Source organism: Ambystoma mexicanum, chromosome 6p (assembly GCF_040938575.1).
Source record: "Ambystoma mexicanum isolate Mex_15411 chromosome 6p, UKY_AmexF1_1, whole genome shotgun sequence".
NCBI lineage: Eukaryota > Metazoa > Chordata > Amphibia > Caudata > Ambystomatidae > Ambystoma > Ambystoma mexicanum.
This window is the reverse complement of record NC_090935.1, coordinates 737601327-737616631: the sequence shown is the minus strand read 5'-3', so window position 1 is coordinate 737616631 and position 15305 is coordinate 737601327.

The following is a 15305-nucleotide window of genomic DNA, read 5'->3' as shown; positions in this document are numbered from 1 at the left end:
GCAGGCCACTGGAACTATGAAACAACAAGTGTCTGCATTATTTTTACGAGTATGCTAACCCCTAAATATCTGATAAAGAAACTACCTGCAGCTGGCATAGAACGCCACAAGTCGACTGATCTGCCAGGTGAAGTGTCAAGACCGTATCTGATTGAGCCTAAATCCCTGTGGATCTTCAAATCTCTCCTAAAATCCTAGGCCTTGCCCACAAGGCTTTACATGATAATGGCCCAGAGTACTTCAATGCCCTGTATACATTCACTCACTGGGCAAGTCCTATGTTCAACCATCACATGGCTTCCTAGAATGTGTAGATTTTAAAAATCCCATGTTGGAGACAGGAGACTTTCCACCAAAGCCCCAGTGCTCTGAAACAGCCGCCCCATATGTCTGAGATAACATGAAATCCACAAACAGTTTATAAGAGACCTGACATTCTTGTTGCTGGATACATTTCCCCACCTCGTGTAGACTGTAGTTGGTGCCTTAATCAGTGCCCTAATGTACTGCTTGTGTTTATCTGTGCACAATATCCTTAAACAACACATGTGAGTGAGTCATGTTCGATATAATGTACCACTGTACCCCTTCCACTACCCCAGTGCTTGTGCAATGAAGCTGTTGGCTTGCAATATAGCACTTTATGAAACTCCAATAAGATAGAATACACATAGCCAGCTCACGTGTGGTGAATCCCTTACGCTATCTATAAATTAAGTGAAATAAAATTGAGACTCATTGATGGATCCAACAGTTTCAACAGGAGTCACCTATTTCTTGTCTCCACAAAGAAACTATCCACCTCCCCAACATCGATTAGGTGCTCTGTACTGTGGCATATGGCCACCTTTTCACAATTCTCCATAGAACATAATGTAATAGCTAGAGAGGAAAGGTAAACTCGCCAGATTCTCTTTCTCCTACAGAAGTCAGGTGAGCTAGCACCTAACATAGTAAATACTGCGGGGATTAGCACTTTCAGAGAACTCAAAGGTGGGAATCTCCAGCCATTGGTCGATGTAGATTGTGCCATTATGAGCACAGAGGGATGTGACTGACCAGATGCAGGAACTCTGGCAAAGGGGTTAGGGACATACAGTCAGATTGCCTAATATGGAGAAGACATGAAAGGGACACAGAATGCATGAAGGCCTGCGTTAACTGTTGCTTGCAATTTCAGATTTTCAGCAGATCGCCATTTGTAAAAAAAAGAGCGTTTTTAAATGAATTTAACATTTCGATATTTTAACACTTCAGTTGATTTCAGTAACGAATATAACACATATTTCACCACTTTCCAACAAAAAAAAACTACAAAAAGCTTCTGCTTTTCACTTCTAAAAAGAAAGTAGAAAGTACTTAAGATTTAAAAGTTTAAGACATCTTCATCATTTCTTTTATCTCAAAAAGGAGTTCTAAACTTAGCTCATTTTTTATTCTTTGTGTTATAAAAGCCACAGTTCCTGCAAGACTCGTGCTTCTTTGTTGCTATAAACTTTGTATGTGTTATGCAGCAAACCTTCTCACAAAAAAATCCCCAGGACAAAAAGATTAAACAAACGCTGGGCTCTAGTCGCTGGCATACGCCAACTAAAGGCATGTTCACATGAGAAAGCTGCCTGAAAGTATTACATCTGTCTGAGACACTGTCCAGCTGAGTGGCCTTCTCATTCTGTTCCCACCACATTCTCTGAATTGTAAAGTGGAACAGGGGATAGATTGAACTTCTGGGGCATCAGTGAAACCGAGAAACCAAAGTCAACCTTTTTTTCAGACACAGCCCACAAACCTGCTTTGGGAACAAATATAATTGCTGCAAAAATGAGGAAGCAGCACTCAGCAACCATTTCTCATGTTTTAAGGTCAATCATGCACTACCATGTTTGGTTCAAAAAGTCGAAGATGAAACTGCTTATAATTATTTTATTATATTACTAAAAATAATACATATGCATGCAGTTAGTTGCACAGGGAGGGTTTCAAAATGAATAGAACGTGTTCACATTTTACAAATGTTTGAATGTTTCTGCTTTTTCAACGTTTTCATAAGAGCAAACTGGGGATGAGTTTTCTTTCACTTGTGATAAATTATTCAGGAGTTAGCAAAAAATGAATGCGGACGATAGGCTTTTAGGTACTTTATCGGGGAAAGGTAACATTTCATATTGGAAAGAATTCACTACAACAACCAAAGACTCATTGTTGGCACTTAATTTACGGGGAACACAAGAATAACATCCCAAACACGTATTGGATAAACTGAAAGCATTAACTTGCCATGGCTATCAGCCTAGAACCAGTAAACCATAACTTGCAGAATTGTGCTGGTCTATGTTCCACCTACAAGAAGTGCTGTTGTGGCTGCAACAATACATTCAATTACTTAGTCATGATCTAGAACCGCACTGACAAATTACAGTCAACAATTCCTTCTCCCAATAGAAATGGAAGGGACATGAAGGGCAGAGAACTAGCTCCTGTTCCCTGTGAAATGCCATGTGCTCCAGATTCCATTCTGCAGTTGGAAAGATGCTCGTGTATGAAGAACAGATCCAGTCCACTGTGTAAATGTTTAGCAAAGAACTTTCCTAATATAGACATGTGTGAGTGTGGCGGAAATGATAAATTATGTGATATTGATTCTCACACTGTACCCAACTTATCAGACTGTGATATTGAAGATCATTTCAGCAAAGATGAGGATCACAATTAGGGTTGTGCTACAGGATGCTATTCAATTATGCTATCTCAAGCCTGGTAGTCATTTCAACAATTCAATCCTAGCATATAATCACATTTCACAAATAAATTAAAGTAGCAAATGCTCAAATTTCACAATGATCGTTTTTGTATTTCCCAGTGGAACATCGAATAAAAAATACAAAGGATGTTTTCTAATATAATTGTGGCCATTTTTGACACGCCATTTAGTTCAGAGTAAATGTTATTAGGACCACTTTTTAGGCCTGAAATAGCTTTAGAAAAACACTATAGAAATTAAAATAGATACATAAAGAACAGAGATATTGAACATTGTATGACCTCCATTAGTTGCCATTAGTTGCCATTTGGAAGATGTCATCAACCCTACATGCCATCATAGGGTGACACCATGGAATTATTAATCTATTGGTACTTTCTGATGCTAAAGATCAGCAAATAAATGTCCTCAATAAAACTGTCACAAATGCTCCCCTACTACATGCCAGTTGTTTTTCTGCTTTGCCGAATACTTTGCTGAGTCATGCTGCAGCATGCAGGACACATGTCACAGAAGCCAGCTTAGTTGCCGGAAAGGCCTTCCAAAAGGGCATTGCCACCATCCAGGTGGGAGAGGACCAATGCTTGGACTGCAGATCTGAAGTTGTTTCCTGAGATGAAGGGCATGATTTTTCGCAAAGGAGAATGTTGGTACCAATCCGTTTATGTCTTCTTTGCTGTGTGCTGTTGGAAGGAGTGGTGTCTGTCAATGTCAAATCCAAGGGGCTTGGCACAGGTGGTCAGCTCAGGTTTGAAGCTCTGGAGGTGCATAGCAGAGAGCCAGATCTGGATGTCTCGGTGTTCAGTGTTGTTGGTTAGCAGAAGCAATTTAGTCCTGGAGGCGTTGAGCTTCAGGTAAGCACTGGATCCAGGACTGGATCAATGAGAGGCAGACCTTGAGCCTGTGGATGTCTTCGAAGGAGGCATAATTTCTATTTTTATCAGTAAAGAATTCCATGTACCATGGTTCATGGGGCATATTGGAATATTCTACAAAAAACACCTGCATCCTAAACTTTCAGAGGCATTTGTGAGGCACGCCAAACTGTACACCGGAACAATCTCCACTTTTCAATGTACCATTCCTCCCCCAATGGCTGCAGCTTGTTAAAAAGCACTGTTTAGCTGAGTGTGACATCTCCTTGCTCCACTGCATCCATGTCCATTTAGCTGTGTTTTAGAGCATACATCACAAAGGTCAGCGGCATGGAAACAAAAGGAATCCAGCTTCACCATGTACTGTATTTGACACTCATGCAGTACATTAGCTCACAATTAGACCCATGTCAGACTGGTGTAGCAAATTCATAAGTACATTTATTAGAGCCTGGTTGCAAAGGCGAAGGGTGCTGCATTGCAGCAAAAGTTGAATACTGTTTCAGCAGATCTTTCAAATATCGATTTGATGCAACGACAACTGCCCCACAGGAGTACAGGGAAGAGTAGGGCTTCTAAGCTCCTACTCGTGCCACAATAACTGCAGTGATCCCAAGCATTAAGGTAAAACATGGTACCAATGTTTCACCTCTTAAGGTAGCATGGACAGAGCAAAGGCTACACTATTCATTAGGGTGTTAGCAATCAAAAACAACAAAAGTACGGTATGCGCCAAAATAAATGAAATGTTTATTCAAGATTCTATACAAAATAAGACTTTAATTAAACTCAAATTGCAGACAAACTATAAGAAACACTAACAACAGATCCCTGTAGTGAGATACACAGAAAATGCAGACTGTAGTAATATATATAGCGCTTTATAATATTTATAGCGCTTTAGAATATATAGCGCTTCACTGAATGGGATGGCAACATGTTTGTTGCCAGCAATAATGTGGCACACACCTATAGTTATTTTATGTTGCCAGTATAACATGTGAATATATTGCTAGTGGCATGTAAGGTACAGAATACATTTTTTTTCACAGCAAAAGCCCAATGTGAAGCTGCAGAGAGTAAAGTGCACCATTTTTTTTCTTCTCTTGAATACCTCATACATAGAAGACTACATTATTTATCTATAACTAACTAACTTTAATTAACATTTACTGAAACACTAACTCTAACCCCTTAACATTATAATGTAGTCCCATGTACAAAATGAGGTGACAATACATATTTTGAAATTCGTTTTTAAAGGTGCACTGGCATTTTTTTATTCTGCTTTTCTCTGCTGTGTTGAATGCAGAAAGAAAAAAGGAAGGCAACAGGAAATCAAAAGATGCAGTTATTATGCTGTGAAGCTCTCATTGTTTGGAACATGAGGGTGGTAACAGAATACATTTTCTGCTAATATGATTGGAAGAAAGTGTCTGCAGATATGCCACGTCAGATGTGGGGAGGCTCTGAGTTTTTTTAATGGGAAGATTGCAGGGAGAGTTTAGTTCGGGTTGACTAGGCTCTGAGGACAGAAGTGCCTGGTGTCACTGAGCGCTGGCTTGAGAATTTCTCACCGCGCATTCCAAGCACCCAAGATTACAGGAGCAGTTCAGTGACTGGGCCTGTTTTTCTGAGGCGAGCAAGGCAAGGTTGTTTGGGGGAAGCTTTAAACAAATACTACTGGTAAGAAGACAAAGTTTAAGTGAGGTCACTGTGTGCAGAGGGATGGATGACCAAACTAAAAATGTCATGTAGGCAGTATAGCAAATGAAATCCCCTGCATTTTACTTTATCACGTTTAGAATGTTAAAAAGTAACTCATATTTTTAAAAAGGCTTGTTTGCTCTGTTTCTTTTTCTTTTGTTAGAGATAATGGTGAAATGTACATGGTAAGCATTGAATTGTAAATGATACTTGTAGGCAATATAATCAGAATATAAAAACGAACTGTTTAGAGTCATTATTGCATTTGGGATATTATATGTGGATACAGGGGAGATTCATTCTCTTTGGTAATACTCTGTCAATTTGCCCATGCAGATAGAATAACAACCAGAATAAGCAGTTATAAAATAGGTGTGTGTGTGTGTGTGTGCGTGTGACCTCCTTGCATGTTGTTGCAGGGAATCTAATATAACATATTGATTACTGGAGGTCTATGAGCCAGTAATGCCTACCGGCACATAGATCACTGGTGTAGATAAGCCAGTGATACCGGCCACAGACTGTAGGTGGCACTCTATATAAAAGTGTTGGGTTTTCTTGCGTGTATAGGTCCAAGGCCCTCCATAGATCACTAGGGGGTATTCTATTAGAAAAGAAAGTTTTGTTTATGATGGGGTTATGATGTAGGGAAGGAAACTATGCTCACCACTAAATACCGCTAACAAAATATTACCGCAAAATACTGCAAGTAATACATATTACTAGGTTCTCCAATATAATATAACAAGGTATGGTCACTAGAATGATATAAGGCCAAACCCAATCTAAATGCAAGGATAAGTTTTCACCAAACTACCACTCATATTTTGGCAGTAAGAAAAATACTGCCAAACCCCAAATGTACACAAAATATCCTGCAAGACTGATGTACATCTTTTTAACTTCTTCCAGGCTTTAAACCACATCAAGCCCAGGCTTCTGGGTGCTTTCATTTGCTACAAGTTGGGTTAAAGGTGGATTCAATATTAACATGGAGTTTGATAAGTAGCAATGGCTTCAGTCTCAAAGAAGGTTGGGACAGGAAGGCAATGCTCGAGTCAGCATAGCTTGAAAGTTCAATGCGATCTCAATGTGAGGAAAGCTGTAAGGCTCACCTGGTTCCCACGGAGGCGCAGGTCTGGCTTCGAGTGCTGATGCTTCTTCAATGGTGAAGCGCAGGACTCTGAAGATGGACAGGAAGGGCCCTCTACTCTGGCTTCTCCGGCTCGTAGGAATATACCCCTGTACGTGAAAAGGGAGTATTACCTACTGACTGAGTTATGCTCAAGCCTCCCACTCTCTTCCAACCCTCCACGATACCCTTCCACGATTCCCCGTGAAGTCTCACCTTAGGGTCTGGAAGGACGAGCTCTCCATCCTGCTTCTGACGCAGGGGCGCGTTGAACCCAGTTACTTCACTGGATTGAGGTTGGATGGGAGTTCAGGTAAGCTTGATTATACTGGTAAGGCGCTGTAAAAGTTCTGTTGCAAGTTCAAAAGTTCAAGCTTTAAATAATAATGTTCATTGTCTTTTTTCAGGTGATGAATGAAGATTCCTTTGGAGACTTCTTGCAACAAAGCGCTAATGTTGATGTCTTTTCCCCATAGGGGCCGGGGTTCGGCCGAGATATGGCGCCGACCCGAAGTGAAACGTGCAGTTCCAGTAAAGATCTGGTAAGTCCTAGATGAGCGCTCAGGTAATGTTTTTGCATTCGCTCATCTAATGTCTTTGTCTTTTTTCCCCCATAGGGGCCGGGGTCCGGAAAATGCTTGGAAGCAGCAAGACCCGAAATGAAATGGGAATGACCCAACAGGTAAGTCTTAGAAGGAAACTGAGCTTTTCCTATTCCCTTCCTTCTCTCACCTCTTATTCTTGTCTTTTTCTCTAGGCTCTGGGAAGTGGCTGTGTATCCGGATGATCGCTGCTGAAGATGGAGGAACCCAGGAAAGGTGAGTGAAATGCAGCGCTGCAGCAATCGTAACGAAATGCTTTTAAAATGATGTCTTCCCTTTCAGGATCGTCAGTGATGTCTCTGTGGTACAGATTAGCTGGTAGGTCTCTTGTCTCCCTTTGCAGGTGACCCAGGATGCTGACAGGCGTGGCTGAAGTCCAGATGCAGGAGCTGACAAGGTGAGCGTCCAGCTGCGAGGAGCAGAACAACGCGAAGCGTGAGTTGCTGATCGGGTGTGGTTTAAATAGCTTTGGAAGAAGTTCCAAGTGTGTATCCTTCCTCCGATCAGGTTTGTATCCTTCCCCGACCACACCCGGGTGGAAAGTAGTCCCACAGGTAAAGTAGTTCCTATTCAGGCCTCAAGAGGGCCTGGATGTGGCAGCATGGTCTGCATCAGGTAAGTGCACATTAAAACACTTGAACACATGTCTAGCTTTATGAGCCTGGCGCCTAAGGCGCCAGGACAGAGGTCCAACATGAGCCTGGCGCCTAAGGCGCCAGGACTGCATCCAAAGGGCCCCAGCTTGGGCCCGCTGGCACTCCCTTGGGGGAAATGATGCCTGCCTCTGGGGTTGCTGGGTCAGACCTGGCTCCTTGGAGGTAGGCATCATGACAAAAGCAGAGATTCTGCAGCAATGCCTAATGGTGTTGAGTCGTATTGGAGCAGTGAACGGTCAATGTCCTCAACTCAATGGGCCTCATTACAAGTCTGGTGGTAACACTGTTTCCACTGCCTGAGATCCCAGTGCCACCGGGACATTACAAGTCCGGGCGTCCCGGGATATCGGATGTCTGAAAGTGTAAAACCCCATTCCCATAGAGTCTCATCGGACTTCATGAGAAAGGGGACATGGAAGCACTGCAGGTGGGTGCCTTTACACCCAGCAGGTCAGACATGTCGGGCGCAACAGCCCCCACCTGCAGAGTTGTGATGCAGCAGTCTGGAAAGGGTGCCGGTACAGTGCAACCGGCACCCTTATTTTCGACCACCACACTTGTAATGAGGCCAAATGTCTCCATGGTGGTCTGACCAGCAGCTTGAAGAAGCCTGATGAGTGTGAAGCCAAGTTGCAGAGAGTACCCAAGGTAATTCATTTCCGTCTTTACTCAAAGCACTCAAAGTGGCCTGAATGTGCAGACAGAACCTAAGCAGCTTTATTTCAACCTTGCAGTGCTGGCAGACTTTCCACTGGGTCCCTGAGGAAAGGTGAGTCCAGGGGGACACTCGCACTTGCTAGATTTGCCACTTCAGCTGGCAGAGTTCTGGGTACCAAAGTTCAGCAGCAGTCAGGCTTACCTACAGCAGGTCACTTAAAGTTTCTGAGAGGTGGTTAGGTGGAGAATCTGCACCCTCGTTGGAGGACCTTGTCTTCAACAAATGAATGGTATTTTGTGAAGGCTTTACCCAGCATGGTTCCAGCAAAAATGTCCTCAAGTTGTTCCAAGATGGTTCCAAGAAAAAGAAATACTAACAGCACCTCTCCGCTCTGTCCACAATGTGCCGCTAGAGATAAATTCTGCTGCCTTTTTCAGTTTGAGCACATGTGATGGTTGGAGATATTTTAAAGGTCATCTAAGTTTCTAAGGACTTCTTGTGTACAGTACTGCATTGTGATGTGATTAAGATACGGGACCCCAAGTGAAGAGCGGTCATGAGTGCTAGGTTCAAATATTACCTACACCAATTCGTTTGTGACTTGGCTGTGTGTTTTGTGGTTTTATTTCGTTTTGTTGCCTTTGTTTATCTGTTGACAAATGGAAAAGAACATTGTTAAGGTAGGGCTATAAGCTTATGTATGCTTGGAGCAGGAGCTCTTTTATGTTCCCCGTACACACACAGTTCCAGAGACTCACATAGAGGTTTATGTACAGGGATGTGATACCACTCATCTGCACTCGAGCAGCAATTAGCCTCCCAGCAAAGTAGGGTCAAGGCTGCTGTCCCCTCAGTAACAAGCCAACACAGGACAGGTCAGAAACACCTTGACATGCAGCACCCATTTTTGGTTCCCAGTCCATGGTTACAGTTTTTAGTTACTCCAGTTTCAACAGATCTGAAAAGCAGTACTGCTTTATTTTTTAATGTTGCTAACTTGGAGTACCTTTTTCATATTTGTTATGTCTACCATCAGCCTGATATGTGTAATGGCTGCCTGAGTGTCCAGCGTGATACTGGTCTTCCCGAAGAGCACCTGATTTGTAACTGTTTCTTCTGCAGTGCAAGTATTGTATGCAGTCCCACCACAGATCAAGGTCTTAGAGAGCTCCCTCCACCTCCCCATTGACAGGCACAGTGTGCTGAATGACGGGTCAGTGCATGAGTTGTTTTGTGAAAGTGACTTGGGATGCGCTGCTGATAATGTATCATACACCTTATTCACAATGCTTAAAACTGGATAAAATCTGGAGCTGCCTGAAGCATGTTTGAGATGCCCATGTGTAAATCTGATTCACAAAGATTTGCTTGAGGGCATCTTGGAGATGCTATGGGCTAGTTCTTGCTTTTGAAAATCAGGTAAGAGGCAACCAGTGGAAATCTAAGAAATGTACGATATCTCCAGTCTCCAGTCAGTGGTGGCTCATCCGAAATGGGTGCGGGATCATCAACCCTCGAGTACCCTTCCCCATTATGAAAGAGCAGAGCCAGCCCGGTGTAAACACTGAGTGATTCCCCCAGTGTCAAGGACTAGGGCTCGCTTGTACTGGGTACTTGATATCCTCTTGATTTGTCGGGGGACCAGTGGTGTTCCCATGGTGAAGACGAAGCCGCGTGCAACACATGAAGCTCTCTCAAGGAAACCTCATAGGATTGGGGAATCTTACGGGCCCCAAGGTATTTCCCAATGCCATGTGGGGGCGTCCCCTGTATTTCTGTGGCACAAGGGCAGTGCTGGACGCTGGCAGGGGAGCCAAAGAGGTAGTAGTGTTGATGTTCCAGCAGTTGCTGTAGTCCTAATGGTGATAATCCATGGCAGAGGGAGGACAGGAGCAGGCCAGACACTGCAGAATAAACCACAGGAGAAGCGATTACCAGGCAAGAGGAAGAAATGCAAGGCAACAAGCCTGGATAATAAGGAGGAAGCAGGGCAGGAGAAGGCCAGACAAAGGAGGAATGGACACAGAATGAGGGACTGGCCAGAGGAACCCCAGGAGTGGCTGGGCGAGGCCAGGGGCAAGAGGGACACAGGGCTAGAAAACACCTAACATAGCATGAGATCAGGCAAACAGGGAGGATTAAGATGCACCAGCCTCTGGTTGTTGTAGGGCTTTTATAGCCCACAGACACTCCCCCAGAGTGCCAACGTGGGAAGACATTGACATGGCAATGGAGATGCAGGGCCGCACTACTCGTAACTGAGGAGCGGGGCCTCCACTGCATCAAACCCAAGCCATCATGGAGAGCACCCGCACAGGTAGTCAGGCCGATCCTCTGTGGATTACACTGCTGCCGCGTCCACCGTGACATCCTGCGGTGGCCGCCCGTGGGAAGAGCTGCCACTGCTGGTAGAGACACCAGGACCCACCAGGTAAGTGAGTATAGCAAAACAAAAGAATTGATGGCTGGAAGGTTTAGAATTAATCTTAATCTCTGGCATTGCTCTGGGCAACCCACCAGACCAGTGTTCTTCGCCTGCCAAGCAATTACAAAACAGGAAAGACCATTTTCAAATCAGGCTTAGTGCCACTCCAAAAGGGGCCATCCAGCCTGAACTGCTTGGTCATATCCCTTCTTCAAGAGACCACAAGCATCCCCAAATATGTTTCGGCCTTGTTGGGCCTCATCAGTGAGGAGTAGTATGGGTCTCTAGGCCCAGCAGGCACGGGACCCACTTCTGTGCATACCCGTCCCACTCAGGGTGACAATAGCAAAAGAAAGGAGGAGGTGGCTGGAAGGTTTAGGATGAATCTTAACCTTTGGCATTGCTCTGGGCAACCTTCCAGAGCATCGTTCTCTGCCTACCAAGTCATTACAAAAGGGGAAATACCATATGCAAATCAGGCTTGGTCCCACCCCAAAAGGGGGAGTCCAGCCCGAACTGCTTGCTAACATCCCCTCTGCACAAGACCACAAGCATCCCCAGACATGTTTCCGCCTCGTTAGGCCTCATCAGTGAGAAGTAGCTTGGTTCTCTAGGCCCAGCAGGCACGGGACTCACATCTGGGCATACACGTCCCACGGGTGATAATAGCAAAACGAAAGAGGTGATAGCTGGAAGATTTCAAATTAATTTTAACCTCTGGAATTGCTCTTGGCAACCCTCCAGACCATCGTTCCTCACCTGCCAAGCCTTTACAAAAGGGGAAGGATCATATTTAAATCAGGCTCCCCGAGCCCCCAAAAGGAGCAGCCGATCCTGAACTGCTAGGTCACATCCTTCTGCACGAGATCATAAGCATCCACCAACATGTTTCAGCCTTGTTGGACCTCATCAGTGAGGCAGCGTCACGTGAAGGTACGAACTGCTTGCCGAACACCCAGATGGTTTTTGCAGCTGAAAGAGTGCTCCTGGGCTCCTTAACATGGGTACCTTTCTGTTACACAGAACACATGTCCAAAGGACCATTTAAGGCTAGGGGCATTTTGCTAACCCAGCATTGTGTGGCCCATTTGGGGGATGCAGGCTAGGGAACTGCACCTCTGAATGGGGGTGTGTGTGTGCTCCTGCACCTCCACACAGGCTGGGCCAGTGACATGGGAACACTGTGGATCCGGAGTGCATTTACAGGAACAAGGAAGTAGTCTTCGCTATTAGGATCCTGTTGGTGTGGAGCAGGAACCGGAGGTCTTCTGTATTTCCTGGCAGGCTGGTGCATGGCAAGGTGCAGAGTCCAGAACGGGGTTGAAGAAAAGATATATCTGTATTAGATCCACCAGCAGGGGGTGCAGAGTATGGCTGCCTGAGCATGTGTCTCCTCAATTCAGGCTGAATCATTCCAAAATAAGACAGTTTTAACTGCAATTCTGCCTCTCACCTTCTACGTTCTTGGTTCTCACCTATTGGGGCTCCTCTGACAGCATTTCCAGCAGGAATCGGGCCCACAGTGTGTGTTTCTCAGGGCAAACCTGGGGCGGCCTCCTCCTGCTCCACCATCACATCCGGCCCTTACAGGATCCTTCCCGCCTCGCGGGCGTCCAGATCAGCGGACCGCCAATACTTCAACCCTGTCGTGACTCACCCGACGCCAGCTGCTCCTCCTGGGCCCCCCCCTCCTCGGCTTCGACCCATCCTGGGTCCAGACGGGGATAGGACAGCCCTGTTTGCCTCCATACTGCCGCCAGAGCTCCTTCTTCAACACCTAGTGTCCTGGTGAGTTTGCAGCCGTCTGTGGAACCAGCATCTGGACCTGTCTGCAGTGGCTCTTGGGGTCTTTCACCCTTCTTGTGTCCCGGCGGCGACTAGGAGATTCAGCGTGCCCCTTAGCTGCTCTAGAGCACTCCGCCTTACACCGGCTATCGGAGCCCTGGCGGGATTGCAGCGGTTTGGGGTGCTGCCATCTTGTCTTCAACCCGCCTCATCCCTCCGTGCTCGGGTGCGGGTCCAGCCTTCCTCATCTCCGGGCCCAGTCCTGCTGTTGGTACTCCCCCTCCGAGCTCGGCTTTCTGCGTCCTGGGGTGTCAGCTGCTGTGCGTTGTACCGACATCTTTGCTCCCCTGCAACAGCACTTGGAGCATCAATTTAACTTTCACCCTCCTGGGTCCTGAAGGGGACGAAACGGTCCTGCATGCTCTATCTCTGGCACCTGAGCGCTCCGCCTCTGCACCAGCTCCTCGAGTCCTGGCGAGATTGCGGCGGCCCGGAGCCCTACCAGCCTTGTTTTGGCCCGCCTCCTCCACTCCTCCTTGCACAAGAGCGGACTCGCCCTGCCTCTTTCTCCGCTCCAGCTCTACTCCTGCGGAGGTGTCAGCTGCGGTGCAGGGTGCCGACATCTTGACTCCTCTGCAGCAGCCCATAGTGCCTCCATTCGACTTCTACCCTCCTGTGTCCCGACGGGGACGGATTGGCCCTGCAAACTCTCACTCCGGCACCTGGACACCCCACCTGTGCACCGACTTTCTGAGTCCTGGCATGATCGCTGCGGCCCAGAGCCCTACCTTCCTCGTTTTGCCTCCCTCCTCACTCCTCCTCGCTCATGAATGGACCCACCCTGCCTCTTTCTCCGCTCCAGCCCCGTTCCTATGGTCCTCTGTTTACTTGGCTCTGGATGCGGTCTGGACTTGGCTTTGCTCTCGCCTCTCTACCTGCCTCGGACTGCCTTCTCACCTGAGGTACTTACAGTCCCTTTGGGGTTGTGAGTCCCTGGTGCACCTCCACTCTACCCTGGTGCCTCCTACAGCGACCCTGCCAGCCTGAGCTTGCCTGCTCACTCTCAGGCACTTGCTTCCTCCAAGTTCAGCGTTGAGCTCTCACCTCCCTTACTGCTTTGGACTACCTTCTCATCTGAGGTACTTACAGTCCCTGTTGGGTTGTGATTCCCTGGAATACCTCCATTCTACCCTGGTGCCTCCTACAGCGCCCCTACCAGCCTGAGCTTACCTGCTCACTCGCAGGCACTTGTTTCCTCCAACTACAGCATTGAATGCTTGCTCACTCCCAGGCACCTGTCTCCTCCAACTACAGCCCTGAGTGCCTACTCCCTCTGACTCTAGTGGCTCCTGCCGGTCATCTCTCATCAGTGGACCCGTGACCACCTTGCAGCACTCCACAATTTACCACCTAACTTTCCTGCCTCAGGCACCTAGACTCCTCCAACTACACATTTGAGTGCCTTCTCCCTCTGACTCCATTGGTTCCTACCAGCTATCTCTCATCACTGGTCCTGAGTCCACCTCTAGCGTCATCCTGTACCTGGGCTCCTCCAACTACAGTTTCAAATCCCTGCTCCCTCTGTCTCTATTGTTCCTACCGGCCATCTCGCACCACTGGACCCGAGTCCACCCTTAGCACCATCCTGTACCCACTCTTGTCATTTTCCTCTCCCCACTTCACACTTCGTCCTACATTGCCTACTGCCCCCCCTTTCTGTAACTATCACACTGGTCTCTACCCCCTGTATTTCTAACTCCTACAACAACGGCCCTTCTCTACTTGTCCTTCTATATGTCCTTTGGTATGCGATCTTCCATAACTCCTTTCCACCTCACTCTCCCCCCCCTTCTCTCCACCCTTCCACCTTCTCCTTTCCCTCCTACTCTCTTCCTTCCTCCTAATGCCTAGTCCTCTTCACTTTCCTCACCCCCACTCCTCCAGTTACCCTCCTTCCTTCTCTCACCGCCCTAACCTTCTTTACCCCCCTACTGCCAACCACTCTGCCCTCATGAACACTGCTCTCTGGAACGCCAGATCCATCTGTAATAAAACTGCAGCTACTCTTGATTTATTCATTCGCCTTAACCTTCATTTCCTCTGCCTAACTGAAACCTGGATTCCCCCTCATAACAAATCTGTCCCCGCCTCCTTAAGAACCTCCTCTTCCTCCTTCATCCACACCCCCCGCCCCTCATGGCCGTGGTAGAGGCGTTGGCCTCCTTTACCACCCCAAATACATCTCCTCCTCTTCCTCTCCAACTTTCCCTTCTTTCCCTTCCTTTGAATTCCTCTACAAGTCCTTCTCCTCTCCCCACCCTATTTCCTTCCTGGTCATCTATCGTCCCCCTGGACCTCTCTCTTCCTTCTATGAAGACCTTGACCACCTCCTCTCGCTCATCTCTCCCTCCCCCTCTCCTCTATCTGTACTTGGCGACTTTAATATTCTTCTCCCCCCCCTCAATCTTCTCCCCTCTACTCCAGTCCTTGACTCCTGCCTCCTCTCCCCCTTCCTTCATCCCCTACTCACTCCTCTTCAATTCTTCCTATCCCGCTTCCTCTGTCTCTTCTCTTCCTGTTTATCTCTCTGACCATGCCTTACTCTCATTCTCCCTTTCTCCTCTCTCACACTCCACTACTACTAATCCCTCCCCTCCAATCTATTCACGTTGTGACCTTCGTGACTTCAATGCTAACCTCTTTT